The 14396-nt window shown below is 34.2% G+C and overlaps 1 protein-coding gene across 2 annotated transcripts in view; it reads right to left on the bottom strand.

The window, feature by feature from the left end:
- The window catches only part of STXBP6 (syntaxin binding protein 6), a 363404-nt gene that overhangs the window by 287824 nt on the left and 61184 nt on the right, over nucleotides 1-14396 (bottom strand). The window lies entirely within an intron of this gene.

Here is a 14396-nt window from a genome sequence, read left to right as displayed (position 1 = left end):
ATTTATAGAAGAGGAAATCAAAGGAATCCATAGTCATATGAAAAATTGTTCTAAATCATTACTTATTAGAGAAATGCAAATTAAAGTATCTCTGAGATACCACCTCACACCTCTCAGACTGGCCAATATGACCAGAAAGGACAATGATCAATGTTAGAGGGGATGTGGGAAATCTGGGACACTCATACATTGTTGATGGAGCTGTGAACTCATCCAACCTTTCTGGAGAGCAATCTGTGATTATGCCCAAAGGGCAATAAATTTGTGCAGACCTTTTGAACCAGCAATACCACTACTGGGTCTGTACCTTGAAGAGATTATGAAAAAGGATAAAAACATCACTTGTACAAAAATATTCATAGCATCAAAGAATCAAAAATTAAGTGAATGTCCTTCAATTGGGGAATGGCTCAACAAACTATGGTACATGTATGTCATGGAACACTACTGTTCTATTAGATACGGGGTGGGGGCGAGGAATTCAGGGAAGCCTGGAGGGATTTGCATGAATTGATGCTGAGTGAGATGAGCAGAACCAGAAAAACACTGTAAACCTAACAGCAACATGGGGGTGCTGATAAACCTTGATGGACTTCCTCATTCCATCAGTGCAACAACCAGGGACAATTTGGGGCTATCTGCAATAGAGAATATCATCTGTATCCAGAGAAAGAATTGTGGACTTTGAACAAAATCTGTTATCTTATTATGTAATTTTGCAATCTCTTATACTTTATTTTTCTTCCTTAACGATATGATTTCTCTCTCATCACATTCAACTGAGATGTATACCATGGAAACAATGTAAAGATTAACAGAATGCCTTCTGTGGAGGGGTCGGGGAGGGAAGCAAGAATGGCAGAAAAAATTGTAAAACTCGAAATCAATAAAATCTTTCTGAAGGAAAAAAAAAGAAAGATTTCAGAACTCTGATCAAAGCAATGGCTAAATACACTTCCAGAAAACCTGTGCTAAAGAGTGGTTACTTACCTCCTGATAGAGATGTAATGAATGCATGGTAGGAAAAGTCACACACACACACACACACACCCCATTAGGTATGTTTATTTATTTTACTTAACTATGGTCAACTGTTACACCTGTTACAAAATTTGTTTTCCCTCTGTTTTTACTGGGGAATGTGAATTGAGAAGATAGGATGGTTAATAGTAATGACACCAAAAAAAAAAAGAGGATTAATAAAATATTTTCTAAAATCCCCCCAAAATAATAAAAACTTCAGAAGGAGACAGAGATAAGCAGGACAGATAGAAAAGTAATCTGTGAAGTTTATTATAATTGTTTCTTTAAAAGAAGTGGTATAAAATGAATCCTTATAACTTCACATATAATCCTCATCTAAGTGATGTAGAATATATATATAGAAATGCTCATTTTACAGGACTTTTAATTGAGAATAAAAAAAAATTTTTTAAATTTTATAAAGCAAAATTATGTATACAGAATCATATTCTTCTGTTGATTTATATTTTTTTAAAAAAATAAGCATTCCTATAAGTTTACAAATACTGAGATGTTAGGTGAACATATTTCCATGACTAATTTTTTCAGTTTTAGAATTGTTTTAAAATTGAATTTTTAGAATTCTGACAAAATAATACACATTACTTACCATTAATTTTCATTTAAAAATTTTCATATACTATTTTTGCTAATGAGTAGTAATGCCTGTATTTAAAACTATAGAACTCCCTACCAATCAAAATTCCCCAAAATTACTTTGAGTTAGAAAAAAATTGTAAGTAAATTCATATGGATAAATAAAAAGTCAAAAATTTCCAGGGATTTAATGGGAAAAAAAGTGTAAAAGAAGATGGCTTAGCCCTACCAGATCTAAAATTATATTATAAAGCATCAGTTATCAAAAATATCTGATATTGTCTAAGAAATAGATTGGTGGAGAGTGTAATAGACAAGGTACAATAGAGTTAGCAGGGAATGATTATAGTACACTGCTGCTTGATAAACCCAAAGAATCTAGCTTCTGGGATAAAAACTCAGCTCGATAAAAACTGCTGGAAAAATTGGAAATTAGTATGGCAGAAACATCTCACTTCCTATACCAAGATAAGATCAAAATAGGTATAGAATTTACACATAAAAGACAATATTATAAACAAAGTAGGAGATCAAGGAATAGTTTACCTGTCAGATCTATAGAAAAGGAAGCAGTTTATGACCAAATTAGAGATGGAGAATATCATTAAAAACAAACTAGATAATTTTGATTACACTAAATTAAAAAGCTTTTGCACCAACAAAACTACAGTAACCAAGATCAAAAGAAATGTAGTAAATTGGGAAACAATTTTTTACAACTAGTATAAAGAGAACTGACTCAAATTTATAAAAAAACCAAAAAACAAACCATTTCCCAGTTGAAAAATGGTCAAAGGATATGCAGAGGCAATTTACAGATGAAGAAATCAAAGCGATCCATAGTCACATGAAAAATTGCTCTAAATCATTACATATTAGAGAAATGCAAATTAAAGCTTCTCTGAGGTGCCGCCTCATGCGTCTCAGACTGGTCAATATGACCAGAAAGGATACTGATCATTGTTGGAAGGGTTGTGGGAAATCTGGGACACTATTACATTGCTGGTGGAGCTGTGAACTCATCCAACCTTTCTGGAGAGCAATTTGGAATTATGCCCAAAAGGCAATAAAAATGTGCATACACTTTGATCCAGCAATACCACTACTGAATCTATACCCTGAAGAGATCATGCAAAAGGTTAAAAACATCACTTGTACAAAAATATTCATAGCAGCCCTGTTTGTGGTAGCAAAGAATTGAAAATTGAGTGAATGTCCATCAATTTGAGAATGGCTGAACACATTGTGGCATTTGTATGTTATAGAACACCACTGTTCTATTAGAAACCAGGAAGGATGGGAATTCAGAGAAGGATTTGCATGAACTGATGCTGAGTGAGATAAGCAGAACCAGAAGAATATTGTACACCCTAACAGCAACATGGGGTTGATGATCAACCTTGATGGATTTGTTCATTTCATCTATAAAACAATCAGGGACAATTTTGAGGTATCTGTGATGAAGAATACCATTGTGAAGTTTAAACAAAGATTTCAAAGACTATTGCCTTTAATTTAAAAAAAAAGTCTTTTATTATGTAATTTTGCTCTCTTATATTTTATTTTTCCTTAAGAATATGATTTCTCTCTCAACACATTCAGTTTTGATTAATGTATAGCATGGAAATAATATGAAGACTCTCAGACTTCCTTCCATGGAGGTTGAGGGGAGGGAAGTGAGATTGGGGGGGGACTGTAAAATTAAAAAAAACAATAAAAAAAATTTAAAAAATAAAACTATAGAACTGGGAGTAGGGAGGGGAGACACTCAGGAAGATAAAATTCACCATTTAAATAATGTTAATAAACTTTCCTACTAGTTTTGGTTTCAGTTTAACAACTGCTCATAGCTTGGTAGATTTGTCTTTGCAAACAAATTGAAATTGTGAGGTCCAGAGGTTTCAGTTCTTATGGATTAAGTTAACCATTTAACCTTATCTTTGTTTTGAAGTCTTGAGATTCACATTCTTTTGGCATAAATCAGTAATGAAGAATATACCCTTTCTAATTTATTCTTAGTCACTCAACTTTGTGAAAATAGTCCCTGTCCTAAGGTTAAAAGAGAAAAATTACAAAGGAACTCTTAGAAAAGCAAAAAGAAGAAACAATAACAAAAATGCATCAAGGTATTTAAAACTGTGAGGTCTTGTATATATATTATATATATATATATACATATATGTATATATACACATATAAGTTTAAACTAAAAATATTATGGAATATTATGCTTTTTTTCCATCAATTTCCCATGTCTCTTGACTCCCACATCCAAATGTCAGATCCTGTCACTTCGTCACTTCATACACAAATCCCTCTGGTACATACTCTGCCTCTTCATCAAAGGCACTTCCCCCTGTAGTTGATGAATTCCTATTCATCCCTGACACCTTCTTCAATGATCATCTCTGCAACATCCTCCAACCCCACTTCATTTTCCTTTGTACTCTCTGAAGTACTTATCACATATCATTAGCATTGCTAGTTCCTTCTTCCCTTCTTCTAGTCTAAGTTCCATTATGGTAGAGCAATGTTTTTGGGTAGGTGGGTGATGGATCTGGAGTCAGGAAGAGCTGAATTCAGACACTTACTAGTTATATGACCTGGAGTTTTCTTAACTATAAAATGATCTAAAGAAGGAAATGGCAAACCAGTCTAGTATCTTTGCCAAGTTGAGCACCACTGAAATAACTGAACAACAATACTTTTAGTTCAAGTTTTTAATAAGTTACATATGTTACATAAGTTACAGTGATGGTACATAAGATCATCAAGTGACAGAATTAAATGACTTGCCCAGGTCAGATTTTGAATTCAGGAAAATGAATCTTTCTTACTCCTGACCCAGAACTCTATCCTCTATACTATCTAGCTGTCCCCATGGCACCACCTATCTCTAAAAGTTTAAGAAAATGGATCACTATTTTGTTTCCAGAGCTAATAGCTACTTTTTTTTGTATTGTATTTATTACCTCAGCGCCCAACACATAATAGGCACCTAAGAAATACTTATGGTTACTGATTGCTGTGCTTGGTAGGCAGTTATATTCTTCAGTTAGTCAAATCTTTTTGCTATTTACCAACATGGGAATTTTCCTTGATATATTCATAAAATATATCTAATTATGTCTAATAAATATCTAAATAAATCTAATATATCTAAAGTTAGAAGGAACTTTAGAAATCAATTCCTAATTACCTAGCTGTGTGTCCTTGGGCAAGTCACTTAATCCCATTGTCTTGCAAAAAACAAAAAAACAAAAGAAATCAATTCCAGCCCCCTCATTTTTCAGATAAGGAAACAGAAGACTACAGATAAAGTCATACAATTAGTAACTATTAGAATTTGTACCAAGGTCAGTGTTTCAATGTGACATACTTCTTATTATTGTATTGGTTTAATCTTTATATTTTGAATCTGAATGCCTTTTATATGTGAATATATGTTAGTATTAAAAGACTGGGTTTTCCTAATTCTCTTTGGCCACTACTTAATAAGCTATGAAGGCAGTGATGATTAACAAAGGTGTGTTTATTCAAAAGAAGGCTCTTATCATCAAAGGAAAAGGACATTTAAAACTTTAAAGTCAGAAGGGACTTTATCTAGCCTATACTTTCATTCTGGGGCAGTAAAATTGCAAAGTAACTTGATTAAGGTCAAAAAGCTAAATGGCAGAGTTGAGACTCCAATTAATCTCTTCAACCATGCCAGCCAGAATTGAAAGCTCTGTCCTCAGTAGTCATAAAGAGGTTCATTATCTTCACCTTCCTCACTGTCAGTATAAGACAAAAGCCTAGTACATTCCTCATGTTTTAAGATTTACCCATAAAAAAAAGATAGATTCAAACCTGAAAGTATAAATGACATGTTTTAGCATCTGCTGATTCATTTCACTTTTTGAGATACTTGAATTTGCAGTTCAAAAAAAAAAAGAAAGAAGATGGGAAGTATGTTACTTTTGCCAATAGCATTATCATTAACTATTCATCTTCAGAAAATCAGAGAATATCCACAATCTCAGATGCAAAGTTGACTCCTTTTCCTTCCTCTTTCCCATTTCTCATTCTTATTCAGAGTGCCTCACTGTCTTACAAATGGCAACATTAATAGAATCTGCCAACTCATTAACAAGACTCCCTTCATGGATGGCAGGTTTGCTAAGGAACAATCACACTATGAGGGAGTTTACTGTGAATTCAAGCATCTGTTCCAGGCACAGTTCAGGGAGACTTTAGGGTCTTCTTTGCCAGTGATCATAGATATAAGTAAAAAGAAATTGTTAGGATGCCTTGCATATATGCAGAAGATGTGAGCCCCTTTCCATTCTGCATTCAAATATAAGAACTACAAAGAGAGGCAACACAGCACATTAGATAGAACTATCTAAGATAAAAGATTGAGTCTTGGCTCCAATAATTCATAAATGTGCAATAGAAGAAAGGTCATAATCTCTCTGAATAATATTGCCATTATCTGCAAAATGGGATAATAATATCTACTTCATAGAGCTTCAAAGAAAGTATTCTTAATTAAAAAGCAACAAGGAATTTTTGAACCAAGCACAAAGTTGGGGGGAAAAAAATAGAAAAATTTAAAATGTATATCATCAACAATGGACATTATATATAACAAGAATCACTATACTTCCTGAAAAGCAGAAACAACTGAACATTCTTAAGATAGTGTTTTTTAAACCCAAGGACCTCAGATACTGAGGGGGAAATGTCATTTTTCATCAAATGTTACTGAGAGCAGTCTGAGAAAAATTAATTTTATATCAATATCTAATAGGCAGGGGTCATGACCAAATCAAGAATAAAGATTGCAAAATGGTAATTTTGAATGCTTAAAATAAAAAAAAATAGCAGCTAACATTTATATGGCATTTGCTATTTGTCAAGAAATGTGATGAATACTTTACAATGATTTTATTTTATCCTCATAATATTCCTGGAAGATAAATGCTATGCATGAACTGAGGCAAAGAGAGATTAAGTCATTTGTCTTGGAATCATATAGCTAGTAAGAGTATGAAGTTGGATTTGAACTAAAGTTATCTTGACTCCAGGTCTGGAATTCTATGGTAGATGAAATTACTGGGATATTCCTACTATAAAAGCTGTCAAAGAAAAATTTGAGGAAAATTGAAATTTTCAAAGATCAGCACAAATTGATACAAAATAGGAAAAAAAAAATCTATGTGATAACATCAGTACAAAAAACAAATAACTTTGAAAGACTGAAAAACCTTAATGTAAAGATGAAGATTAAGACATATCTTTTGGACTATATAAGAAATCCTATTTCTCACCTCTTTAAGGAGAAGGAATGAGAGTGGTACAAAATTTACATATATATATATATATATATATATATACAACTAGATATATATATTAGATATATATTTTTTCATTTACTGCTAATTTGAAATTTTGTTTTGAAAAATGTGCTTGTTTAAAAGTAAAGGCTTTGTACTTTTTATTTAGAAGAAGAGAGTAAAATAATGGATAAAAAGAACTCCAATGAATCATTAAAAACACCTAGAAAAGCATAGAAGGCAGTTTCAGAAGGGGGCACAGAGAAGTAAGACAATAGTGGAGCATTAAAATTTATAGTTTCATATGCAATATCCTTTTTTCTTTATTTATTGAAATGTTAATTTTTATGTATATTTAGTTCTTGACAAAAATAATTTAAAGGAGAATAAGATATGATAAAAAAAAGAACAGGAAGGAATAAGTCACATTCATAGAATAGTGATTAAAAGGAACCTTAGAGTTCATCTATTCCAATTCTCTCATTTTTAGATGATGAAATTAATTACCAAGAAAGTTTAACAATTTGCCTATAGTAAGCAACAAGGCTGACATTTGAAACCAGTATACTAATCCCAATCTGATAACACATTCCCTCTCTAGTATAATAAAAGCACAAGATTTGTGATACTAGGTCAGTTATATAGATACTTTAGAGTTTACAAGACTTTCTAGTCCTGTAAGTGCAAGTACAAGAGGCAACATGGAATCTGGGACCCGCAGTGAGGATTTCCTGCATGTCTTCAGGAAAGGTGGAGGTAGAAAGATGGGTAGGGGTTTCTCACCAGCAACTCCCTGCTCTTAAGAAATCAGGTAAAAGTACAATCCAAAAAATAATAATAATAATAATAATAATAATAACCACTAAAACTTAAAGAAGAATCCTTTCCTGAAGCTGTATTTGTTAAAAGCTCCATTTTGAAATCTGTTGTCTGTTCCCACCCTTTCCAAAAGTCTTGGCAACTTCAAACTACTACTCACAGAGCAGGCAAATCTATCTAGCTGAAATAGTGGGGAAACTAAGGAGAAAATGTCAAACAAGTCAAATTACAGTCTGTACTATGACCACTGGTATAAGGGACAGTCTTACTTTTTTGCTTGTATTCCCAGCAGTAAAAACAGGGTTTTGTATGTAAGAACATTCTTCTAAATGCTTCATTCATTCATTCATGATTATCCCTATTTTTCAGGTGAGGGAACAAAACTCAGATTCAAGAAACTGTCAAAGTCACACTTAATTGCTTGAAGTAGAATCAGAATACAATACATTTCTCCTGACTCCAAGTCCAGTCCTCTTTTTCACTATGCCATTTTACTTTTAGTTCATTCAAAATGACATCTTCTCAAATGCCAGAAATTCAAAAAGATAAGGGATTCCAATCCTTAATTCCACTGAAATGAAAACAAGCTAAAAGCTAACTTCAGAGCAAGGGTTTCACAGAGATCCTTGCAATTTCACTACTGCAAGGAAGATCCCTTGGGCTGCTGGGATTTAGAGGATGACCAGTGATAACCTCCCTGCATGGTATGGCTGGTAATACCAGTTGTTCAAAGAATATAGCTGTAAGCAACCAGACTTATTATTGGGTTTCTGGGCCTCAAATTGAAGTCCTAACCTGTTGCCTCTTGTGGTACAGATCCTCGAGGTCATCATTCTATTTTGTTAAAAACCCTTATGAGATACACACACACACACACACACACACACACACACACACACACATCTCCTAGGGAAAGATTTCAACTCTAATTTTATTACAAAAAATTAATTTTGAATATTTTTTATACATTTTCAATGCATCAGTAAGCAAAACAGACTCAGGGATTTGAACCTATTCTGAGCTCCCATTCTGAGAAAGATCCACCTGTTCTCCTTTTATTGGTTGATATAATACAATACAATAAGATGATTTTTTTCACCAAAAAGAAAACAAGCAAGTCACCAGATATGAATTCTAGGATTAGCCTTCAGATTGAGTCAGGGCACATCTCATCAAACTCATTCAAAAACTATGTTAACTATTCTTCATTTCAACACTTTCCTATCTCTGACAAGGTTGTTGGGTGGATCTACAGCAGGGCTTATGTACTGGATAAACTGACCCAACAAGTTAACACAGTCACATGAACTTGTGCCTACACACACCATGGGATCAGGAAATGATACCTATGAAATGTTATCTGAGAATGAAATGACTATCAACTCCTCTTGGTGTGTGGCAAATCTTCCTGAAATCAGCCAGTGAGTGAACATGGCAGTTAAGTGCATAGCTGAGGTAAGCTATGTCTATATTCTCTTCTACCTAGGGTAAGCTTTATATCTAATGCTTATTTTCCTATGGTCCCTGGAAAAAAATGCTCTGAAACAGCATTTAGTGCTTACAGAATCAATGAGGACCCACTGATCATATCTTTTCTTTCTTTTTCCTTTTTTTTTATTTAAGGCAATGGAGTTAAATGACTTGCCCAAGGTCACACAGCTAGGCAATTATTATTACCTGTCTGAAGCAAGATTAGAACTCAGGTCCTCCCAACTCCGGGGCCAGTGCTCTATCCACTATGCCACCTAGTTGCCCCCTGAAGACATGTTTGGGTTTTTTTGGGGGGGGGCCAAGGTAATGGGGTTAAGTGACTTGCCCAAGATCATACAGCTAGGCAATTATTATTATGTCTGAGATCACATCTGAACTCAGGTCCTCCTGACTCCAGGGCCAGTGCTCGATCCACTACACCACCTAGCTGCCCCTATATCTTTTCCAAGATCACCTCATAGTGTGTCAAACAGGTGGGTATGTTTTTAGATAGGTAGGTAGGTAGGTAGGTAGACAGATAAACAGATAGATAATATATGAATTCAACCTGTGTTGTAGAAAGAATGCTTGGGGCAGCTAGGTGGCACAATGGATAAAGCACCGGCCCTGGAATCAGGAGTACCTGGGTTCAAATCCAGTCTCAGAAACTTAATAATTACCTAGTTGTGTGGCCTTGGGCAAGCCACTTAACCCCGTTTGCCTTGCAAAAAAAAAAAAAAAAAGAAAGAATGCTGAATATCCTATCAGAAAATATAAGTTCAAATCCAAGTTTTCATCTATTCATTGTATAACTTTAGCAAAGATACCTAACCCATCTAGACTTCTTTCTTCTTCTATAAAACAAGGAGGCTAGACCAGGATCAGAGATTAGGAGTTAGAAACTGGAAGTCAACTAGTCAACTAGTCATATTTTATAGATGAGAATAAAATTTATAGTGAATAATTGGTCACAGAGATAATAAACAATTATAACAAGATTAGAACTCAGCTCCATGGTATTTCAAAAATCACTAATTATTCCCTGGCACTACATTGTCTTTGTATGACCTTTGTATGTACCCATTATCTTAGACAACTTCCAGGGTCACATCTAGCTCAATTGCTATTACCCTGTGACCAAATAATCCTTAGAGTTAGCTTTTTGGTTTTTTTTAAAAAAAAGCAAAGTGAAAATATATCTTAAGCCAGAGGTAAGAATTATACAATCCAGACTTTGCCTCATTTCCAGTGACCCCAATGCCTCTGGGCATAGATTTCTCTAGTTTAATTCTAATTACACATCATGAAAAAAAATCTTAAACATACAGGCACAGATCTATGGATAAGGTTTAATCCTATTTCAATGATCATTTAGTTATTTCGTTCAATCCTTAACTTTTTTCTACATCTAAACTCATTTTCTCATAAATGTAACTTACTAGAGAGCTTCACCTGTCAGAATCATAACATATAACTCTATCGTATCCAAGTTAATGCTTTTTCTGATGACAGTAATCATCATTCATTCATTTAATAGATGTTTATTAAATGACTTATTGTATACAGAAAACTGTTCTGGACTTTGAAGGAGATAAGGAAAATTTAGAGTTAGAAACAGCCACCATTTTTGTTCCATCTTTAAAATATTAGAGATGAGTAAGAATTTGTAATCTTAGTTTGAAGACAAATATATTGGGCAAACTAATCACTCCAGACCATGTCAAGCAAAAATTCATTTAGACTCTTTTTCAAATGGACCTGAAAATAGAATAACAGTAAATGCTTCAAGGTTTGCAATGATGTTGCTTAGTCATCTTTCAGTCATGTTCAAATCTTTGTGACTCCATTTGGGGTATTCTTAAAGGACAAAATATAATGTTTTTTTTTCCCATTTCCTTCTCCAGCTTATTGTATAGATGAGGAAACTGAGGCAAATTTTATGAAATAATTTGCCCAATGTCACACAGCTACCATCTTAGGCTGAATTTGAACTCTAGATTTCCTGAAAGCTCAGCATGATATTCAGTGCTTCACTTTAAAAAGTACTGTACAAATATTGCCTCATTTTACAGCTTAAATATCCAACAAATCTGGGAGGTAGGTGCTGTTATTATCCTATTTTGCCTTTGAGGAAACTAAGGCAGACAAATTCTTTCCCAGGATCACATAGCTACTAAATATCTGAGGCTCATTTTGAACTCTTGTCTTCTTGAATCACATGTCTAGCAGTAAATAAGCTATTTTTTTCCTTGTTTCATCACCTTGGTTACACTACTTCAGACATAACAAAGCAGAATTCCTAGAGATCCAGGTAATCACCAAGTCATTTTAATTTCCCCCAAATAAACTGAGAATGAACAGAATCCCTAGGATGAGACATGCTTTTGGCAGCATTTCATAAGGAAGAACAAGCATGCAGCAGCTCTGGATCATATCCCATCTGGCTCTGATTCTACTCAGGAGTTCTATGGGAGGCTCTTTAAAAAGGCTATGGGGCATGGTGCCAGGTGTGTAAGAACAGGGAGTTCCTTCAAATGACTTTAAGAAAGGAGCTTCTCTGTAACCCCTGACAGACAAATATTCAACCCCTGAACCATGGCTGTGCTCATAGGTATTTACAGAAAATCCATCATAAAAACTATGGTTGAACCTAAGTTTTTCAGCTTCTCAATCTACCTGACAACTAAATGAAGGAGATTCTCTCACAGGTGGTTCATGAAGCAGATAAAAGTTATAATTAGGCAGGGATTCTTTTTTTTCCCCCAATGGAACCTTGAAAATCTTATTTAGTATTAAGGTGAGAGGATTCTGAGCTAAGAGGGACTTTAGAGATCATGTAAATAATATCATAGAAATAAAATGAGATTACATATTAAAGTGCTTTGTAAAACTTAAAATGCCATATGGGTCATTATCATTATTATCATGACTAACATTTATATAACATTCCACTTTTATAGATCAGGAAGCTGATGCCAAAGAGAGGGGGAACTACTTGTGAAAGGCCATACAAAAAAGCTAAACAAATAGCAGTGCTAAGCTTTACGCTTTTGCCCCCTAAACCCAGTTGTTCTTTCCACTACTGCACAAGCTACCTTTTGTAGAAGGGAAATTAGCTACTGTCAACAATAATTTATATTTATGCATTTTTTGTTGATACTAAAACAGTAATTAGACAATCTACCCAGGTGCTTAGAAGATGCTGATAACTCAATGCCAATGCACAAGAGATATTCATGTCATCTTCATAGAAAAACAGGATAATAATTACCAAAGAAAGGAAAGACATTTCTCACTTCCCCCATCCACCCCCCCCCCCCACATTCACTTGCACCTGAAGTGCTGGGCCTGGAGTCAGGAAGATTTGACTTCAAATTTCACAGTAGACACTTAATAAGCTGCGTGACTCTGGGCAAGTCACTTAACCTCTGTTTGCCTCAGTTTCCATATCTATAAAGCAGAGATAATAATAACACCTACCTCCCAGAGTTATTGTGAGGATCAAATGAAATTATTTTTCTAAAGTTCTTAAGACAGAATCTGGTATATATAAATGTTAGGTACTGTTTTTAAAGGGTCCTGTCTTGAGATGTTTTGTAAACAGTATTTTTAAAATTACATATATATATATATATATATATATATATATATATGTAATTATAGTATATATAAACACATATCTATATATCTCAAATATCAATCCAACATATGTGTTCCTTGGCATATCATATAACTATTCAGGATTTGTTTCTATAAAAATGAGAGGCCTGAACTAAATGATCTCTGAGATCCTTTTAAATTCCTATACATATCTAATTTTCCTTTTATAATAAATGATATCAGTGGAATAGTGATCTAAAATTGGAGAGCAGAGACTTGAATTTGAATCCTTACTTACACTACTTATGTGATCCCGAATAAGTCATTCCACCTCTGTCTTCCTTTCCTCTTCTACAAAATGGTGATGCTATTCCTTATATTACCAAGCCTTCCAGATTTTTATGAGGTAAAACACAATGTAAAACCTAAAGTGCTATACTTGTGAATTATTATACAAAACAAAGAATCCTTAAATCAGGGTGTTTTTGATTTCTTACAGACTTGCTATCCCTATCTACCCTGACCTTTACTTTTCCATCTTGTTCCTGACACCTAAAAGATGGAATATTTTCCTACATTAAACCCTAAATACTTTCTAGTGAACCATCCTAGTCCTGAAGAATTCATTGTATAGACTGAGTTCCCTTCCTTCCAATGCTATCCTCACAAATGTCACAGAAAGCAGTTACCATCAAATACAAAATAGAAGTGCCAGCATACCGTACCAAAATGGGTGTCTTATAAAAAGATTCAAAGGGGCAGCTAGGTGATGAAGTAGACAGAGCACAGTTGGAAGAACCTAAATTAAAATCCAGAATTACTAGCTGTGTGACCTCAGGCAAGTCACTTAACCCAGACTGTGGGGGAGAGAATTCAGAGTATCAAAGATTTAGAGCTAAAAGAGACCTCAAGGGTAACCTAAACAATCCCCTTTACTAATAATGCCTCTGCAATATTAAGAAGAGGCCAGTGATGCAGTTCTGCATTCAGACATAGTCAACCGTTATTCAGCTTCAACTTCTGTACCCTCTTCTTGGCATTCAGCTCTTAAATAATCTTTCAATGACCTTCACTCTTCCTGTGCAGTCTTGCTTCTTCCTCAAATATGAGCTTTACCAGGGCCAGACTACAAAGACCTCCATTCAAAAACAAACTTAAAGCATTTCAAATTAGTTATAAAGTCTGTTCCAATAGTTGGAGTAAATAGAACTGGATTTAGAGTTCAAAGATACAGCTTCAAAGTCTAACTTTGCCACTGACTATATGTATAACTTCAGGCACAACCTTTAACCTCTCTGAACCCATTTCCTCACCTATAAAATGAAAAAGTTTAAAAAAAAAAAGGTCTCTCCAGACCTAAATTTGTTTGTTTCAGGCAAGTAAGCACTAAAGAGAATTATTTAGGATCTATCATGTAAAAAGGTCCATCCTTTGTATTTCTGAAAAGGGTATAGCATATAGCATATTGCATATCCTAGCATACTGCAACAGTATCTCAGTCATATATATAGCTCAACATTCATCCAGTATGTCCTGCCCATAAACAGAAACATTTTGAGAATACTAGTT

Source organism: Macrotis lagotis, chromosome 4, assembly GCF_037893015.1.
Source record: "Macrotis lagotis isolate mMagLag1 chromosome 4, bilby.v1.9.chrom.fasta, whole genome shotgun sequence".
Lineage (NCBI taxonomy): Eukaryota > Metazoa > Chordata > Mammalia > Peramelemorphia > Peramelidae > Macrotis > Macrotis lagotis.
This window is presented reverse-complemented; position numbering and strand designations above follow the sequence as displayed.